At 31.2% G+C, this 21,525-nt stretch overlaps 1 protein-coding gene and 1 long non-coding RNA gene across 4 annotated transcripts in view; one reads left to right on the top strand and one right to left on the bottom strand.

Annotated features, from left to right (window-relative positions):
- Positions 1–21,525, top strand: part of LOC135122542 (transcription factor GATA-4-like) — a 61,036-nt gene that overhangs the window by 1,498 nt on the left and 38,013 nt on the right. The window lies entirely within an intron of this gene.
- LOC135122541 (uncharacterized) lies at positions 1,842–6,594 on the bottom strand. Of its 2 annotated transcripts, XR_010279406.1 has the most exons (3): positions 4,053–6,544; positions 3,897–4,000; positions 1,842–3,141 (listed from the first exon to the last, which is right to left on the bottom strand). It is a non-coding gene; the product is annotated as an uncharacterized LOC135122541 (long non-coding RNA). The 2 variants fall into 2 exon arrangements; XR_010279405.1 differs by lacking the exon at positions 1,842–3,141 and having other exon boundaries at positions 3,844–4,000; positions 4,053–6,594.

The raw sequence follows: 21,525 nt of genomic DNA, 5'->3' as shown, positions 1-21,525 counted from the left end.
GGAAATGAAACCGGCTTTGGTTTTTTGAACATCACCTCTCTCACCATTTTTTGAGTGCTTCGTTGTTTTGTGCATGCAAAATTTTTCAGTAAACGTGGTTTAAAAATTCCTTCTTAACAATGATCGGAACTTTATTACAAGGTAAGGTGACTGTTGCTGAACAAAAAAGTAAGCATTCTAAGCATTCTAACCAAATTTCTTTAGTTTAAGTGGTTTCAGCCATTATTGAGAGGCAAAAATAATGCCGAAATTATTTTAAAATTTGGTTATTTATTTGATTGTAAAGGTCATGATGAAAACAATAGTCCTGCTATGTCGAAACTTCCACATTTCAAAATAAGTAGTTTATTTTATTAAAGGGCAATAGTTGTCTTCGTATTTTCTTTTCCAAATTTTTAGTTTTTATAATTGACAAATTAACATGAGTATATTTCTACAGAATTATTGTCTCTTATGCAAGTAAACCAAGAGATGTCGATAAACCATTTACTGAAGTAACGGTATAAAGAACTTATTACATATGTATTTTGGATTTGGTTTTTTGTTATTAACTAAAGTAATTTCACAATATATAGGTAAGTTTATGGTGATAGCTAAAAATTAAAAATTTATTCAGTAACAGCAGGTAAAACATAACTCATTAATTGCTAATGTCTCTAGTACAGAATCCCTAATAAAAACATGACACAAAATCATATATCAATGCAACAAAAATTATTTATTAGTAATAGTATTTATTTATACATTCGAAAACGTATACTTACATCCATCATCTTTATTATTCCTAGATAAATTCGACATGAAAAATTATCAGCTGCAAAAGGGATCAAAATATCCACCAATTAAAACACTAAGGGACAGTTTATTCAATATTTTAACTGAGATTAAGTTAATCACTCACATAACGGGGCGTTCTGATTGGCGTACAGTCGGTCACGTGGTACTTTAACGCCGTGGTAACAATTTAATGGCAATTAATAATTAATTGAGCTTCTGTAAACTTACGAGTCTAGTAGAAGATCTGAAATAATTTGGACTTTGTGATCATCCTGAAGGTAAAACTTTCTGAATCTCAGTTTAGTTTCATCTTTGACAATACTACGCGAAACAAAACTAGCGCAAATATTTTCAGTTGATGCAGTTCTTAAAAATTTCCGCAGGACTTCCATTAGTGTTTGATATCTTATAGTAGGTCATGGATTTTTAAAATCAGTTGGTACTTCCTGCGCATCACTGCGCACTGTTTACTTAAAATTCTAATATGTCAAATACCACAATTATTATTGTGGTATTTGACATACTAGAATTTTATTATTTATTTTCATATCACGTTTCAAATTAAATCTGACGGTACTACCAACCTATAAAAAATGCATGATCTATTAGATAACAAACATTAATGAAGAAACGTCCTGAACAATTTTTTCTACCTTTTTATGGCGACAATTTCTTGCAAATTTTGTTTTTATCTTTGTTATAGTTATTCTGTTGCAAGCGTTCGGATTGATGGCCATTTTTCTGCAAAACAAAGTACTTAAATAATCCCATTCGAGATGATAGAATCCTTTGTAGTAGTATTATGCATCAAACCGATTTGATTCATTGCGTTCTATATTACAGGTTCATTTGTCTATCTATAAACGTAAACTAACTATATAATGCAATAAATTGGAATTACTTTAAGACAAATAAAAATAATGCACGTGCCGGGTATTTTTAATGTAACGGGATATTTTAACTAATTAGTATTTGACTATAAGACAAATATTATTATTAAATGAGTAAAACTGAAACATTTACAACATATGATTCGATGAAGTTACACATCTACGTAATTGTACCTATTTTTAAACGATGGTGTGATAAGATGTTTACATAACAAACAGAGGAATAAAGAAAGAGAAATCATAAACGAATTTCTAGAGTTTTAATTAGTATTGCCGATGAGTTGACCTTTTAACCTCTACACTCAGACTTTGTTCTAACAGTTTATTACCAAGCACATATCGATTTTTTTCAATAAACATTTTTTCTGTGCTTCATTACTGGCATGAATTTAGAAGTGTTTTGGCTGTAGAAATACTGATTCATTAGTCAAATTGTGATTAATGGCTGATTAATACTGTTGGATTTTGGAGGAAATAAAATTTGAAAAAGGATCTTTGTGTTCTCGCTCTAGTAGGTATATACCTACTTATTTTTTATGTAGGGCGTTCACTAGGACACAACAGCCCTGACAAGAGTTACAAGTGTTGAAAATAAAATCTAGGTTTTGAAAACAATTATTGATATGAAAACCATGTTTATTTGTTAAAGTTTATAGAACTAAATACCAACATTTGAACAGAAGACATGTATATATTTATAAAAAATAATAATAATACAAAGTTTACATGGTTGTCTAACAAACTTTTAACATGTTCCTTTGAAAGTAGTCACACATGTGTGAAAATCGGGACTTCCCTTGGCTTTGCAGTATTGCAGTATACGAAATGTCACCGTTTCTGTGTGGCATTCACGAATATGCAACTGAAATAAGTTTCGCAGAATAACTTATTGCAATCAGGAAGATATCACGTTTGCAACATTTTTTGGTTGGTGCGGATACATATTTTATTTTTGATTGTGTTGTATGTAACAACGTGTAGGTACTATCCAATACAAAAGTAATATGTTCCCAAAATTTTACATAAATTAGTTGAGCCGTGTTTGAAAGGATGGATAACATAAATTAGTTCAGGTATATTATTTTTACTGATATTCTTTGTAAATTCTTAAAAAAGAACATTATTGACGGAGAAATAATGCCATATTTCGGAGCGTATTTTTCTTTCCCAAAGAATTAACAAATAAATTTTGACTAATATTTCTTAAGTCAACATTAGTTGAATAAAACTTTAGGAAATTGGTTGTGATTTTTTTTTACAACACAAAATTCAAATTAGAGTGGATTAAAAAATTACACTATTCATTCTTTTGAAAGAGATTAATCTATAAATTTTTGGTTATTATTTTATCGTTGTCACAATAATCTTCGGACGGAAAATTTTAAAGTATACAATTGCTTCGATAGGTACACGCGTCCTCACACATAGACAGAGGAAGAAGGCATAAGTATATGATGCATTTCGTACTTGCAACCTGCAAATGTTTAGCGTAAAATTAGATATTTATGATCTTGTTACAATGGTTTTGTTGTATAGTATGGTATGGAACTCTTAATTGGAAATGTAGGTATATTATTATACAGTTCCTGGTTTTTACACCACGAATTCAGAATTGTAAAGTCACATTGAAGAAACTTGAATATATTTCTTAGAAGACGCATTAAAATACTGTCTTCATTTGCAGTTTTTGACTTGATGGTAATATGAATTTCTTTACTTTCTTTACATATATAACTATGCAAAAAAATAGCAAACAATTAAAAAAAAAAGAAACTCGACTTAAAGATAAGGGAAACAATTAAAGGTACCAATTAGGTTCTGGGTATATTTTATTTAATTTAGAAACTTAAAAATAAGAAATAAGTCGTACGATCAAAACTTATCACCATCAGAGACATTAAAGAAATTGTTGGATTTTATTTGAATTTTTTATTGTGTCGAAACTGCGATTGAAACCCACATGAAAATAAATAATCACAATATTAATTTTAAATATTATATATACATTGTTATTAATACTAATAATAATGTATATATTGTATATTACATATTCATTGTTATTAATACAAAGTTGGGGATCACAAATAATAAAACCTCTTTTTAATCTAATGTGTTGAAAAAATTAATACCTGTTGGGTATTTTGTATATATCTATGGTATTTTTGAAAGTTGCATCAATAGTTCTAGAATATTTTAATATAGACATTTTTCATTAAAAATACAGATTACCATTATTCTATAGATATTGCCGACGATTTGAAGATCGTTTCCGTCTTCCTCAGGTGCAATTCTTAGACAAAACTTCATCTGTGTGAGAGATCCGGTGAGACTATCTAGAACATAGGTATATAACTTTATGGCAATTTGTAGTGTCAGAGGGAATACCTACGTGTGAAATTTAATAACGGAAAATAAAAATCTGTTATTAATTCGTTTCTAAATCCCAACAGTGCGATTAGGGTGCCTTCAACAAAATACATTTTTCATTGAAATTAACAACTTTACAATTAACTACGAAAACGATATTTTCCTCTTATCACTAGCGAGTTTCATTGTCATTCTAACGAAAGTTATTTCTTAAATAAATAAATAATTTATAACACGTTAAACGATTTATAAAGTATTGCTTTAAGAACGGAACGAATGTCTTTACTGTGTCATGCTAAAAGTTGTATTTTCTGGACACCCTTGATGCCGCTTATTTTATTTTTTATTCAGTCACTATAGTTTTTTTTACTTCGCTTAAATAAAATTCTCACTGCTTTTCCAAGACCTGTTTATTAATTAATTCGTTCTATGCCCATTCTTAAAAACCGTTTGTCACTGAATAGATAGTTTTTAGGGGGAAAATACTTCTTTACAGTACCAGTGTGGTAAAATAAAATAATAAATTATTTGCATTCTGATTGTAAGATTTATTTGTGGTTAAACTGTTTTAATTCCAGAAGTTCGATGACTTTCAAGTAGTATTTTATTCTGTGATATAATTTTACGAATACCTACTAATAATGCCAAGCATTAAAATATCGCTGCAATATTTCAATAACTGGATGAGTACTATGTAAAAGTATGAAAAACTAGTACAAGCACATGAAAAATATTGTGCATAACATGACATTTATAGCATTTTACCTGTGCGGTTAGTCAAGGTGTTTTTTCATAATTACGCATACCTAATACATTAATATTAATAAAGCGACAGACGAGGAAACTTTATTGTATGTTGAGAAAATTCGATTGATACTACTTAATTTTATAAAAATGGTATTAAATTTCTTGCATTCAAAATTTTCAATAAAAATTTTTCGATTTTTAAGTAACCTAAAATGTTTTGTATCTAAGAATTTTTACTTTAACAACGTTGCAATTAATCGCTTTGTAGTTCCCAAATTTGTTATTTCTGTTTTTAAATTAAATACAATCATGTGCAACACAAAATGTAGCTTTAGGAGTTTCTTTAATATATATGAAAACATATTCACTAAAAATAAAAACTGAAAAACACAAGAAGTAAAAAACTGCAGATCTGTCGGAACAGATAGCATCAGATTTTCATTTTGTGTTAAAAAATATACAACTTTTCGGTAGATTATTTGCAGATTTATTTTATTTTTAAAAGACTTCACCTTAAAATGCGTAAAATTGATCATAAGTTTTAGGTAGGTGCGTTAAAAATGTTAGTCACCATAGTTTTTTAATTTGACGGTGAATAATTTTAACCAAGGCGGGCCAAACACTTGCGATGTGGTACGTAAAATATAGTAATAATAATTAAAACAAACGATTTTGCAGTATTTGAATACTTAATTATGAGTCACTATATTTGTGTTTTGTTTATTATTATTATTTATGCTTTAAAATAATACTGCGCATGGATAAGCTTAACAAATCTTAACGAATCTCTGAACGTCATAATCAATGCAAAGTTAAAATGTTTTATTACTATTGTTTCATATTAAAATGAGGAAACACGTGCATTGTTATCAGAGCAAAATGGCGGTCGAAATTAGATGAAAAAAGTATTGATTATTTTCCGGAGAATTTATCCAAGGAAAAAAATGAAAAACGTCTAGCACACAACGTATCAAAACTGTTTTCTATTAAGTTATTTACGTTTGTGGCTGGCCTTTGTTAAGAACAAATGTTTCGTGGTTTAGTTCGTATTTATGGTTATTTACAACAGTTTGCTTTCTCATATGTAGTTTCCGTTGACTTTGTCAACAATAATTTGATATGGAAATGCGGCGTTGTCTTATTAATTTTTTAATTTTGAAAATTTAAAAATGTAAACCATGTCCTATTTAGAACTACAAATGTTTGTGAGCCCCGCACTTTTTAACAGCGCTCTGAATGAGTAATTAATGGTTTATGTGTCGTTACTGTAAATGTTAAAATCATGACATTTGCGCCAAAAACAGGCATAAATAATTTTTAAAAACAACGTTTTCAGGTGAAATTAGAAGGAGCGTAAGTATGTCAATATTTTCCGAAAATCGCGTGGTGGCAGCGTAGGTGTATTGAAATTTATTAAGAACGAATAGTGAAAACCACAATATATGGGTCAATTGCAACTTGAAACGCGCAGAAAACATACGTGAAACTATAAAGCCACAACGTGTCGTAAAACAAAACAATAGTTTGTTCCAGATTCACGTGATCACTTTAACCACTGCTTTATTATTACGTCACTAGATGGGGGCATTTCCTGTTGCACTGTTCACTCGACGCTCGATCAACATAATTCCTCTTCGTGGTTGTTTCTCCGTTCTGTGGGTGTCGTTCCCATGGGTCGAGTTGTCCCAGAACCGTAGTGAACACCTACAAACTTTACCGTGTACTGACTTGGAGATACCCCGGTAGAGATTGCATTATCGTGGCCCCTTCCCTAAGCAATAGCGAATTCATAGCATTATTATCAAAGTCGTGATAAAATTGTATACACTTCGTCATAATAATAATATCTTAGCGGTGGCGATAATATTGTGATACGTTATCACCTTTGTTATTTTGGTGCATTTTGTGGTGTTATCAAGTACTAGGCTGATAAAGTCATTCATAAGACGCTGTGTAGTATAGTGAGGGTGTTTCCTTGCGCGTCTTATCTTTTCTCGTACGACGTACCTAAATCGCGTGCCATGGCGAAGCGAATATCCAATTTGTCAACCATTTTTGCCACGACTCTTTCCGACGTAGGTAGAATAGTTATGGTGTATTCAAACAATGGACCCACGAGAAATTGTTTGTTTGATGAAGCGTCGACTTAAAATGGTTGTTTGCCAAATATTATCCAGATCGAAAACTAGAAAAGATCACCTGTTTATCTTCAAACAATGTCTAATTATGTGTGTTTAGGCTAGGATCGATTTTGCCACAAAGTTTGCTCGATATTAATAGCTTTGTCGCAAGACACTTCAGCATTTGGATTTGTCGCACCCTCGATTTTTAGTGCTCTTGACAGTTTTGTTACCTACCTCTTATATGATTTTTGTGCATAACATTATTTCCCTCTCGAATTCAAGGCGGCAGTTGGGGTGTAAACTAAATGATCCAATTTATATATTTACTTACTTAGTTTAAGTTAACGACTTTGTCAATAACTAGATACATGCACTGCCTTCATATATCGAAAACCAGCAACAATTTTTAAGTACAACTGGGAGCTTTGCAAGGTAAAGTCGAAAAATGATACATCTTCTGTCCCAAAATATGGTGTTCATTACAGGTTTTACATTAGTCCCAAATTATGGCAGACAAAACTCTCAAAATGAATTTACTATTTACTTATTTACTTATTTATTTATTTAAGTATTTTGCTGAAATTCAGTCAAGAATTACCATTTCCTGGACAGAATCTTTAATTGGAAAGGATTTTAAAGAACTAGTTTCTCTGATGGCTAAAAGCAGTCTTATATTAAAATAATGTTTTGACAATTCAGTTTTTCGGGCACTTTAAAAACAATTCACAATGAGTCAATTGCCCATATTGTAAATACGAACATAGAACCAGGACAGATGAGACAACTGATTAACGTGTCGTCTTCAACTTTCTGTAACTATACGATGTTAGAAACTCAGGGGATTTTTTTCGAAAGATTTTAAGGATTTTTACTTCCTAAGCATAACCTAAGAATAGAGTCTATCGGACCACTGGTTACTTTCATGTTTTCTCGGGGTTTCATGCCCCCCTGGAGTATGAAAAAATTGATCTCCCGTTGCTGTTTGTCTGTCTTCTGAGTCGAGATAAATAGTCCTCAAAACTACCAGGTCGACTGTTGTCAAATTTTATATTTATGTTAGGAACAGTGGGTCGTCTGTTTAATTTCTGACCGAGGTATGAAAACCTTGCCTTAAACACCATGTACATTCGTATACAGGCAGTTATCATTTTTCACCAACATCCGTAAACAGTTTTTTTGTTTTTTGTTTTTTTTTGAAATGTACCATATTTTGGGATACCCACTATTTATAAAAAAAATAATAGCATTTAGTACCTATATTTTGAAACAACATAGTAAATAGTTAATTACCTCATCAGTGTAATATTTTTTGCAAAATGCAAAAGTGATCGCAATTTATACTTTATTCCATGACGTATTGCAGTAAATTCCGAATAATCTGAGAATAGCATAGGTGAGTCATCACCGACTGCGCGGACCTTGATCATCAGTGGTGTCGGTGTTTTACATTTTAAAGAAATATGCGGCAGTTTGTAAAATAAATGATCATTAAACAATTATTTGATAAAACAGCAAAATCAGACCAAAGAAACTCAAAAACACACTAGTAATAATAATCCAAAATGAATAATGATGAACAAATCAACGAAGGTCACTGGTCCAGTTTGAAAGTGGGCTCGACTGGTCGTGTTTTTCTCTTCTATGACGTTGCCAATGACGACATGCTATTCTCTGATTATTCATAGTCTACCAACATCTGAACATGCATCATATAGTATTAAGCCATATCACATACAATACGCCTGTGCTTTTTTTACTCTTTAGTCCGTTTACACGTTACCTAGCCTCTTAACTCAGTTTTGTTGTTTTCTTTCATAATCAAGTGTCTATTTGTCTTATAAAAGTTCTTTTCACGACTAAATTTTTGGAAGCGCTGTTGTCGTTGAGGTGAATTTGATTTTTTTGTTTTGATGAATTATTTGATTGAAATTTATAGGTTTGAAAATTCAATATAAAATTACTCATAGTAATGAGGTCACAAACGAATGATGATGTGGACGTCGCCTCTCAGTAATCGTACTATAATAGGGCCGATTGGGCTACTAGCTACTTTAATGTTTTCTCGACTCTTCATGACTCCTAGAGTACGATAAAATAGATGTATTGTTTTTGTCTGTCTATCCGTTTTTCTTTCTGTCATCTGTGTCGATTTTTTTAAACAGGTAATATTCCAAACTAAAGGACGGATTATTGTCATATTTTGAGAATAGAGTAATTCTGCATCTGTCTATATTTATTTAATAATAATAAAATAACAGTCCTGATAATCCCATTTAGTTATCCAAAATAATATTCATAACGTTGTGTTCCATTGTAACTTAATTAATAAATTTAGTCACCTCCTACGTTTTGACAAGGTGCCTTGCTTTGTGCTTAATTGTCGCATTTTTCGATGTATAAACATAAACAATCAAAGTGAAGTAACTTTTCTGTAGTTGTCATAACCTCTAGAGTTCGAAACAATAGATCTCCCGCTTCCGTCTGTCTCTCTGTCTGCCGACTGTACAGATTTTTATTAGACAGATAATCTCCGAAACTACCCGATCGATTGTCAAATTTTAGTTGCACGCTATGAATATCGTTAATCATCCGAGAAGATAAGAGCACAGCTGCTGAAACGAATAGACAACTGAAACCAAAATACCTATGCACAACATCCAGACCGAAGTACTTTGTATTTGAACTGGAGTGCATGTTCTCAAAAGTTAAAAATTATTCAAGTTATAAAACGTTAGTAGATGATATTACCGAAATATGTATGTCGCTTTTGATCAAATACCAAATATATACTATGTCATGGATTGTAAAGTTTTTTGAATCATCTCTAAAAAGTTAATGATGTCATCGTAAAAATTTATAAATAAATGTATAAATAAATATACTTTGAGGTGTTGTTTGTATGGTTATCTCATTTTTCCAAAATTCTGGGAACATAATAGATACCTACGACCTTCTATTTTAATATCACCATGGAGGAAAAAATATATAGGTAGTACGATTATCAGAGGAAACATGCACGTCTTCTTTCGTCTGTGACGTTACTGTTTTGAGTTTGTTTGTACGGACTTTTCTGACCTACAAATTTCAATCAAAGAATTCATCAAAAATAAAGGATCAAATTCACCTCAATGACAATGTAATACAACAATTCAGGCCTGAAAATGACTATTATAAGAAAAAAACACACTTGATTAGAGAATAACAAAACAGAGCAGCGAGGCGAGGTAACATATAAACGTTCTAAAGTGTGTCTAAACAGCATTACTAACATTATATACCTACATATCTAAAAAAATATGTATATGCTATGTGATTCATGTTTAGATGTTGGTAGTACAATACGTTATCATTTTTAAAACGATGTCGTGTACGTCACCTCTCAGTAATAGCACTTATAGTTACTTGTTATAAATCTATACTTCTATACTTATATTATAAAGCTGAAGAATTTGTTTGGTTGAACGCGCTAATCTCAGACACTACTGGTTTGAATTCAAAAAAATCTTTTTGTGTTGGATAGTCCATTTATCGAGGAAGGCTTTCGGCTAATAACATCACGCTACGATAGAATCTAATATAAAATTCTCGTGTCACAGTGTTTGTAACCGAACTCCTCAGAAACGGCTTGACGGATTTTTATGAATTTTTTTGTGTATATTCGGTAGGTTTGAGAATAGGTCGTAAACTATTTTTTATACCCCTAAGTGATAAGGGTGGCCCACCAAATTTTTTTTTTATTTTTTGGACATTTTTTATTTTTATTTTTTTAAGATTTGTCATCAAAAAATACATATAACCCTAAATTTTCACTCTTCTGCCACCAACCTCCATTTTTTAATAACGATATGAGTATCTTTATTTTCATTCACAGATGCGCAATAGGGTTGCAAGATGGCTATTGAATATAATCATTGTCGTACGATAAATTTTTAAGTATAATTTATAATTTCATTTAATTATATTTATATGTATTTATTTTAATTTAATTTTTTATTTAACTACCAAAATATTCACTATAAATGCCAAAACAACGTTTTTTGGGTCGGCTAGTATTATATATTCATCCGTCCATGGTCGTCATAAACAAAACAGTGTCTGCAAAGTAATCCAATTTAACTGAGAAACCGGATTTCTCTTACTGCAGAGAGGTTCTGTTTAAATAATTTTAGACTAAATTTTACTTCCCGAGCATACGCTAAGGAAGTATTGTAATAGGGTCCATCACGAATGGCTACTTTCGCGTTTTCTCGACGTTTCGTGACCCCAACAGTATGAAAAATATGTTTTGCGTTTCCGTCTGTCTGTCGTCTGTATCGATTTTTATTAGATAGATAATCTTCAAAACCATTCGATCAGTTGTTGCCAATTGTATGCCATGTATATCGTGTAGAGTAAAACGCTAACCAAAATTTTTTGAATCATCCCCACCAACAGTGGGATAACATCATCTCCAAAACTTACAATAATAAATGTTATTTAAATTTTATAGAATGACATACTCCTGTACTTGTTTATGAATTCGTATTGAGTTTTTATAACAGATATCCTTATTTTTGGAAAAAAATCAAAATGGTATAACAACATTTTGCAGTTTAACTTTGAAACTGTAAACCAGAGTGCTCTGAAATCTTGCAAACGTTTTAAGGTTATTGGAAGTATTGTAAATTGTTGATCAAAATTTAATCGTTTACCTCGCCTCAAAAAATTGACATCATTTGAAAATACTGCCGAATAAATCTAAATACTTATCTAAAATATCCAAAATACTTATTATATTTATGGTTTATTAATGCATTCACAGTTTTTAGAATTATTTATATGGGGTGATTAAAAAAAATGATTGAGGCGATTTATTTTATTGATCAAACCAAAAACGGCTTACGTTATTTTCTCCAAAATTTGAGTATACAGTACTGTTATTATTATATATGTGTCAAAGGCTAAAATGTTGATGAGGTCATTACAAAATTTTGTTATGGAAAATTGCACTTGAAATATTGCATAGCATGCTTCTTTATGGATACTGTAAGTGTACACATATCTTTATTTTAACTCACAGCGATTATTATAATAAAAAATAAAATTTGCAAAAGTTAATTTTACAATTTTTCGAAGACACTATAATTATGTTTGACTGCACTTTAGACCAATTTTTTATTAAAACAATTATATCTGACCTACTGTATTTTCGATAATGAATTTAATTTTATGAAAAAGACAAGAATCTTGGAACTCACAAAAATCTGCATCAATAATAATCTATAATATCTATTTATCTACTAGTACCAACGAGATGATCTCTAGAATTTGTTGTAACAATTTCCACATAATGTGCAAAACTATTGATAGGCTAAAATTGTTCCGATTTTTACTAATCGGTATACCTATTAATAGACTCACACAAAACTAGTTGTTCCATCAATAAATTGTTAATTTTTAATTTCAAATATCAAATTTTTCAAATAATGTAAAAAGTGTTCCATTCCTTTTTGCGATTTTTTTGTACAGTTTAGCACTGAATTCGAACATAATATCCAGTGTATCGATCTAACTACAGTTTAGCCGATATGTATAAGGTAATTAAAAATCTTTGATCCGCTTGAGTTTCGTACTGCAAATTCTGTAAAATCATCTAAGATTTCAATATCTCGTTCAAGTAGATAACAAAGAGTTAGACTTAAAATATGTTTACTTAAGTTTTGTAATAACATAACTTTACAGGTGTCTGCGCTGATCTCAAATGGAGTTGGAATGGATATTAAAAAAACCTGTAAATCTAAACAGCCGTGTAAGGAAGTTTTAACGAATGCCGGACGGTATAAAGGAAGTGAATGTTGTCATTCAAAAGTTCCCAGCAAAAATTGCCTTGCTGTTTTTTTGATACTGATAGCCATAACAATTGTTGATTTTCTTAATACTCGTACTCCAGATCATGTGTCCGCCGCTATCGTCTACATTTCTTCGTTCATTCTTCTTACCATTGACCACCATGCTGGATCGATGTCGCTGTTCTGCGAATTGTCGATAAGGCCTTATGTGAATGCTGGTTCATTGATGAATGTATTTATACGAAAAAAAAATTCCAACATGACCATAAAATAGAAAAAATGCATTTGCTGTAATTAATTTCCAACGAAAATTGAATGAACGGTTATGCCTTGGATTTATGGAGTGGAAATCTCGGCTTAAAATACGTCACCCATGAATCATTATAGTGTAGTTATTGTTTTATTTAATTATTTTGGTTTGAAAATCCGTTATGCAATAGTTTAGTTGTAAGTTGCTATGGGATTGCGTGGGAGCAACATTTATTAACGGGTGTTTAAAGAGAGATGAAATAATGGCAATAAGGAAATGTTTGGCGTGAACAACAGCGCATTCTAATGCTGAAATGGTCTGTATAGGGGACTGAACTGAGTTTTACTGAAACATGAAACTTTATACCGCTATTTCATTACGCTACTTGCCGTTTTTGTATGATTTCTCATTTTGCATTAGACGTAAAGCAAATACTTCATTCCAACAAGTTAACGATGTGGTTGGAAGTAACGTACGCAAGTTCCAAATTTTGCCATTTGTTCAAATGAAGCGACATTAAATAGACAAAAGTACGAGATGCTACGACGCGGTTCCATTTCCACCGCGGTGTTTGTTTTGCTTAACCTTTCTTATCTTTTAAAAAGGGAGAATCTCTTATCTCTGTCAGTCAACATAAATTATCTATAACCTAATCCTACTATATCCTATTATATCTATAAAATGTATTCAATCACTTCTACGTATAACGACGTTTTTTACACGATAACTGCCTTTTTTTAAAGGCTGCATCCAAGTAAGCAGACGTTTATGAGGTGATAAGGTGGTCCTGTGACAGAATTATGGAATGATGCGCTGACAAAATTGTTGGTATAAATGATGATTTGAGTGGTAGATTCAAATATTGCGGCCTGTTTATGAGGAATTTGATAATAAACACGTCGTTAAAAATTAACACAAGCAACTAAGAAACTGCCGCCTATAAGTGCCGTTGAGCTTGTTCACGCTATATGATTGTTGATGAATTTTTGAAAATGTTTGTTCGCCTAATTTTGTTGCCGCCCAGTATATTTTGTTTTGCTAAAATAAATATGTCTTCTCGTTTTCGTAAAGATTCGCGATAAACATGATTTTGTTTGTTTGTTTCTTTATTTATACTTAGAAAATTGTAATGGTGAAACATTTAACAGACTAGGGTATAGACAGAGGATCATTAGATTACACAAAGAGAGAGAGATAAATTAATACAAGTTATGCCCTGCTTTTTTTTTTAAATCAGTATAAAATTTATCAGTTTGAAGTAAGAAATTAATGGGGGAATACAACATGTAATTTCTACTATGACGTTCAAAATTAAAGAAATCTCCATAATTATTTTTTACATTTATATTTCTTACTTTTCTTTCATGATTTTGTAACTTGTTTCTGGACTTACTAACATTTCAGTTGTGTTTGTACTTCCAAAACCCTAACAAATAAAAATATAGGGTCATTGATTTTAGATCTAGACAATAATAATCTTCGCAACATTCAAATCGATAGTTTATGGAATATGGGGAGACAGTAAAATTTATCCAATTAGTAATAAGAATAGGTAACTTGTTCTAAATAATTGTACACATTATAAGTTGTACCAGTGATTTACAGATTACAGAAACTTACCTATAGAATTGATTTTTCTAATCCTTACAGAAAAATTGATGACGTCAGCTCAAAATATTATTAAATTAATTTCACATAACATATGTAGCCCAATTGTGTACTTTAACTGTGGTTTAGTCATCCACAATTACTTTTTTTTTTAATTTGACGAAACGTAATTGCATACCTAATTAATTTAGCGTCCGTGAAATAATCTAGATTTTTTAGAAACCCAGGTGAAAAGTAATTTAAATTTTAGTTGGTCTCTAAAAAAATGATAAAGCCCTGGAAAAATATTAGGTATATGCATTTGCATCTACAGGGTATTTCAAAAAATTAATATGAATGCTATGGCTATTAGTCATCCTACATACCTACCTACGTTAAGTTTTGTGATTTTATACTTATGTCAATATTGAAATGTAGATTGCTAATACCACTTTACTTGTGGTTCAATATTCAACTTTACTTACTTTTAATGTTAGTGTATAACAAGATTTTATTCAAATTTGCTAAAGCCCCGACAAACATCAACAAACGTGAAGATAGTTCTGTAAATGTATTTATAATAAGTATACCTACATTATACATATATACAAACATATGGATAGGTAGAAAAAGACCTTTTCTGAGTGTATTTGAGTTATACTTAACTGGATATGTTATTTACGGTAAAAGTTTTGTATAAAATTCGAAATGTAATAATTGGTAATAAATCGTTGGTTTGCGTAAGAGGTCATTGCTTATCAGAAACAACTACAAACAGATACGAATTATGCACTGTACAACTGCTGCATCAGATAGGAATGAGTACTCGCAAAATGATTTATTTTTCAAACTTTTTAATTTTAAGGTTTGCAATGGCTAGATTGGTGATGGAAAACCAAAGAAAGTATATGTATAAACTTACAATACCCATTTGTTGCACAATACAAAAATTAAAACGAAAGCTAGTTTGTAATTTTTAACGAAATTTTTTAAAAGCAAGTACTGAATTAAATAAGGCAAATTCATTGACTAAATGTGTAATTACTCCTAATACAAATACAAATGTTAAAATAATTATCTTTAAGAGATGTATACTTCTTTTTATCACTAGTCAGCAGCGCCGAGAAGGATGCCACTTTGCACAATAAAAAAATGATTTCACTTTGTAGGCATTAGATACATGTTTTTTGTGTGTCACAGTTAATAAAAAACAATTTTTTAGAGATCTGTTGCATTGTTTTGGATTTGTGTGGTTTACAGCTGTAATATTTATTTGAATTTGTAATTTTTACATTATAGTCAGTTTTCTTTTATACGTACGTATTTATTGTCGGATAGGTCAAATAATTATTCATGCAAACTACATTTTAAAACTAACCTCAAGATTATTAAATTTAGAACATTAAAAGTATTTCTTCAAGCATAAAAATTTTATTTTTTAAGTATTTAAGTAAATAAAACTACTTTTGAAATACATTTCCACATATCAAACGATTTTTTGTGTATGTAGATTCTAACGTAAAAGATAATTTCAATAATATTCACTTCCCGTTTTGAACTGAATTTAACTGTTTATTAAATTACCCATAAAAGATATTTTTTGACGTTTTTAACTAGATGAGAATTTACTGCAAGCAGTTGTCCTATTTTATTTTACTAATTTGGTTTTTTTATGGACATTAAGTTGCAATTAGGACTAAACCTAAATTTTTGCTGTAAATTGGTCAAAATTAGTGCTTAACACAATTTTTCAGTGGCTGCTCGTGACCTTTTTGAAATGGGGGGGACACAATTTGATTGACCAGTTAAATAGGGTAAATGTGTACAAGAGTACGCACTTAGTGTAAAATTGTCAACAACTTTTTAATTTTTTTGGATAGACAAATTTTATGATATAGGTTCGTTATATACATGTTTAGAGATCAGATATATTTAATTGTACGTCCCAACACCACTATATTTTAAGAGTAATTTCAATTTTTGTCAAGATGTGTAAATGCGCACTCTTAGACAGTTCATTGCACAAGAGTGCGCATTTGAACGCTTATGAGTACGCATTACATTTTATGAAAAAATATTTGTTTCTAAGGTGAAAATAAATGGGAATAAGTGACTACAGACTACACATAAAACGGGAGACCTATTTCTTCGTACTCTAGGGGTCTTGAAAAGACGAGAAAACGTAAAAATAGAGAGTCGGTCGACGGACTCGATTACAACACGCTCAGGAAGTAAAAATAAAAAAAAGGTCACCATAACCACCACCACACAACTTGAGACGCAGTACAAAGTAGTAGAGTTAAATAATTCATTATCGTATGATATGTATCTCCAAGACTATTAGACTACGTATTGCAAGCAATGCGCACTCTTATACAATACCTCGCTGCGCACTCTTGTACATTTGTACATAACCTAATGTTTTCAAAGTTAAAAGCTTTTGATGGATAGAAAGTATGAAACTGTTAGTGTATAACGAGACCTTAAAAGTTACAGGTAATGAAAATTATTGACCCTTTTCCTGTAAGCAAAGTGAGTAGACATTATATAAATTCCAATGATACAGAGTGAGACAACATCGCGCAGGCGAAGTCAGATTTTTGGGGCGCCAAGTTAAAATTAACCAATGAGCGACAGATTACGCATGTGTTTCCGGTTGCATTCTGTCAAAGCGGTTTGTTGTCACAGGCCTTTGCTCTGCTGCCGGAGTGCCGGATACTATTTCCAACGTGGTTTTGAAGATGCGTGCGCACGGAAAGTCACTATGGAAGTTTTACGATCTTACAGGAAAAGGGTCAATTACTGTAAAATAAAAGAACTGGTACGTACCTTACAAAAAACTAAAGCTATGAGCGGTAAAAATTACATCCACACAACGTGTGAACATAAAATCGTCAGTACGACCAAACGATAAACTATATTCAGGTCACTTTTGCACCTTTATCTCAGGTTTAGCATTAAATTCTGAATGGTATAACTTCATCTTACCCAGATGGCACTAATAAGCAGAAATCATCAGCGCGTACTCTTATACATATGCGCACTCTTGTACACATTTACCCTATGTAGATATAAAGCAATCTGTTACTACCAATTAATAGACGAAATAGTGTGACGGAAATAAATACAAAAATATATTCAATAAAAGTAAAAAAATATTTGTTCACGTACCTTTGGTTTTAACTCATTACTGAGGAGACACACAAAACAAAAGAATTTATTATTTTTTTCATAACCGCACATCCACAAAACTGTATCATACGTGTTATGTCTATTAAAATATTTATGAAAGTTTCTCGTTTTGCCATGAACACTTTTTTTTATCAATAAATCAGGAGTGGCTCTTTAGCGATCACTGTTTCAAATGTGATCCGATTCCAGCCAAATAGGGCGACTAGAGGCGCGGTTTCCATGGCAACGCTGTAAAAAAAAACGTCTGAATGAGTCATGAGTTGGCCTCCCCTTTTCTCGAAACATTGTGACGTATATACAACATCTTTAGATTGACCTAAGTTTTGATACATCTGATATAAATGGAGTGAGATCAAAGAATTCGTTTTGATACTCATGATTATGACAAAAACTTCCGGACAATTTTTTAATTATTAAAAATTATTGCTTTGCTATGTCCAGTGTGTTTTTTTAGACGGTGTAATTTTGAAATGACACGTGCTCTTGTGCTCCCTGGCACCAGTCGCCCCTGCTGTTTCTCTCCCATCGTAATCGTCCGTATGAAAAATCCATTTGACAGATATATTTTTGACTTTAAAATAAAATTATATCCATTTCATTTGACATGTGACAATTTATAGTTCTTTTTAAGTACATCTATTATCTACTTGATATACATTTTCGAATATTATTTTTGACGTTTGTTTTTATTATTATTAATTTTTTTATTTATAAATTACTAAATTTTGGCAATTTATAAAATATAAACAAGGTGAAGCAGGTATACCAATAAACATGACTTACAATGGCGTTGATATTTCTGATCCAAAATGCATCGTAGACAGCTTTGCAGAATTTTTTAAACAATCATATGTACAACCAAGTGGTGGTTCTGTGATTCAGGGGATTATGAGGAATCAGTTCAATCCATATCATTTTAATCAAGTATCAGATGTTGACGTCATTTTATCTGCAATAAATAACTGAATAAAGAAACCATAACTTTCCACCAGCGCAGCGATCGATTGGTTGCCAAATATATTTTCAAGTTATTTACAACGGTCGTCTGCTGGTTTGTCTTATTCTTTCTATGATGTTGTCCTTTAAATGCGGTTTGTCAGTCTATAAAGAAACTTTATTACTCCCCAAGCGTAAGGAAGTACTTATTATAGTGGAGTCAATCGAGCAATTGACTAGTTTCATGTTTTCTCGACGTTTTATAATCCCTAGAGTACGAAAAAATAGGTCTCCTGTTTTCGTTTGTCTATCTGTCTGTCTGCGTCCATTTTTATTAGGCATAATCTCTGAAACTACCACAACAATTCTTGTCAAATTTTGTTTCATCATGCAGACAGTAAAACTCTAATCAAAATTTGGCTAACCATCCCCACCAACAACGGAATGGCGTCATCTCCGAATTTTACAGTAGTAGATCTTATTTTAAATTTTATAAAATAATCCTGCACTTTGAAATTTAACTTTGAAGCTGCAAAACCGAATGCTCTGAAATGTTGCATACGTTTTAAAATTATAAAACGCATGATAATCGTTAATCAAAATTTATTCGTTTATGCCTCCCCTCAAAATTGATGACGTCATCTTATAATTTTGCCGAATAAATGTTATTTAAATTTTATAAAATAACATACATATTTACATGTTTGCATTTAATATCTACCGCCGCAGCCGTTTTTGTTTTTTAGCCCTTTTCATAGAACAAATTATGGTAATTACACCTCTATATCTCGACTAATAAAACCCTCCAACAAATACTATGCAGATATAGAAATTCTTTGATGTATCAATCAATAAGTTTAAAAGTTCTGTTAAATCGAAGTATGTAAATTCTAAATTTTAATATGTAAATTTTGCGTGTGTGATTTATGAATCATGAGTTGTTACCCTAGACATGCAGATTTATGGGAAAAAATTAAAACTTAACATTTTGAAACGTAACTTTGGAAGTGCAAAACCGAATGGTGTGAAATCTTGCAAACGTTTTATTTATCGGTTTATCCCCTCCAAAAAAAACTTGATGACATCATCTCAAAATTTTACCGAATAAATCTAAAATATTAAGGGTCTATACTTGTGGTTTATTAATGCTTTCGTATTTTTTAGAATTACTTATCTAGGGTAACTGAAAAAAATATCAAGGATGATGCGACATCTTTTACTGCCCATCCCGTTTCCCGAAAATTTTAGGATACAATATTGTTATTAATAACATTACACTGCATCTATCCAAATTGATTGCTTCGTTACCTGTCCTTTAACAACCCACATTTTAACTCATAGGGATCCTCATAAAAAAAATAAAATTCTCAAAATTAAATTTTTCGAAGCTGCATTTGTTTTACCGTATTTTGGGGCGAGTGAAGTTTTATCGAAATAACTTTCGACCATTTTCTTTTATTTTATTAATTCGTTATAGTTTTGCGGCTTGTCTATACGTGACTAGACCAACGTAACAGTAAATCGACACGAGGTATACTTATACTTTTTACAATGGAGATCATGTGTTATTTATATGATTGTCCGCAATATAATTCATTAATAATAATTTATTCTAATTTGAGGTAGAAATCGGTATGTCATTAAATGCAACTGAATTAATTTGTTTATGTCAAACTTGCTAGTGAGTAAACGACTTGTGGCTTTTATTTTTGTCTAAAATAGTTTTTTAATTGAATGTTCATATGATTCATAGATGGAAGTTGAATGTTCACAGATTATTTTTTAAGTTGATTAAGTTAGTTTGCTTCCTTGTTTTAATCCCCATTTTGTTCCTTCTTCCTCTACATTTTCCCAAAACCTCTAACTAAAATAAATAGTCTTACCATAAAAACGTTTACAACTTAATTTTCGATTTCTTCAAATGAAAGCAGTTAGTAATTTCTTCACTTATACATATTTTATAACTGATAACGAACATGGAATACGGACAAATTAAGGTTTTTTCGTTTTTTCAAATTTTATAAATTTTGTATGTTGTTGCCTGTGCATGGTGCCAATTCTTGGGAAGTTTTCAGTGAAACACCGAATTTTATTAAACATTTGTGGCATAAAAACCGATTATATGAGTATGTCTTGTGGTTAGCGCAGAAATCAGTGTGATGATCTAGTAGAATAAGTGATAATTTAATTATTAAAATCAAATGCGAAAGAAGTGTTGTAATGTACGACCGATTATGTGGGAGTACATAAATGTGAAGTACGGAAGCGATGCCGTATAGGCGGTTCAGTTACCTTCGTTACAATTACAGTGCAACTCCTGTTGCTTTGTTTGCTGAAGCTTAGTTGACCGTAGTAAATTTTATGGCTTCTTGGTGCACCATGTATGTATTTATGCTTTCTAACAGCCTGCATTCCTATAGCGATTAACCTATTTAAAAAGTTTTTTAAACAAGCTAACCACCATCAAAATTTTCTGTTAGCGGTTTTGCGGGTAGGGTAGCATTTCATGAAAAAATATGTGGCCAACTAGTGGTCCAGGCTTTTCGCTTATCTGTCTTGCAGGAAGTCCGTTGCCTGCACTGCGGGATAATATGGTTTTTACGTAGTAACTTTATCTAGATCAGAATCACAAACACAGAATAACAGACTTTATCAAGTCATTATTTACACAAATGTCAAATCTTATCAGCGTCAAACATTACAATACAGTTTATTTAAATCTTGTAGTGTTTAAGCTGCAACGACGGATGGTCTCCAGGAAAACAATCATTGACGGATTTTTTGAAGTTATTTGTATCAATATGACAAGTATGAAATAAAATAATAAT

This window comes from Zophobas morio, unplaced genomic scaffold (genome assembly GCF_036711695.1).
Source record: "Zophobas morio isolate AGI-343-1 ecotype UQ-CSIRO unplaced genomic scaffold, CSIRO_AGI_Zmor_V1 ptg000005l, whole genome shotgun sequence".
NCBI classification, from domain to species: Eukaryota; Metazoa; Arthropoda; class Insecta; order Coleoptera; family Tenebrionidae; genus Zophobas; species Zophobas morio.
Note: the sequence above shows the minus strand (reverse complement) of the source record. Positions and strands in the feature narration are given on the sequence as shown.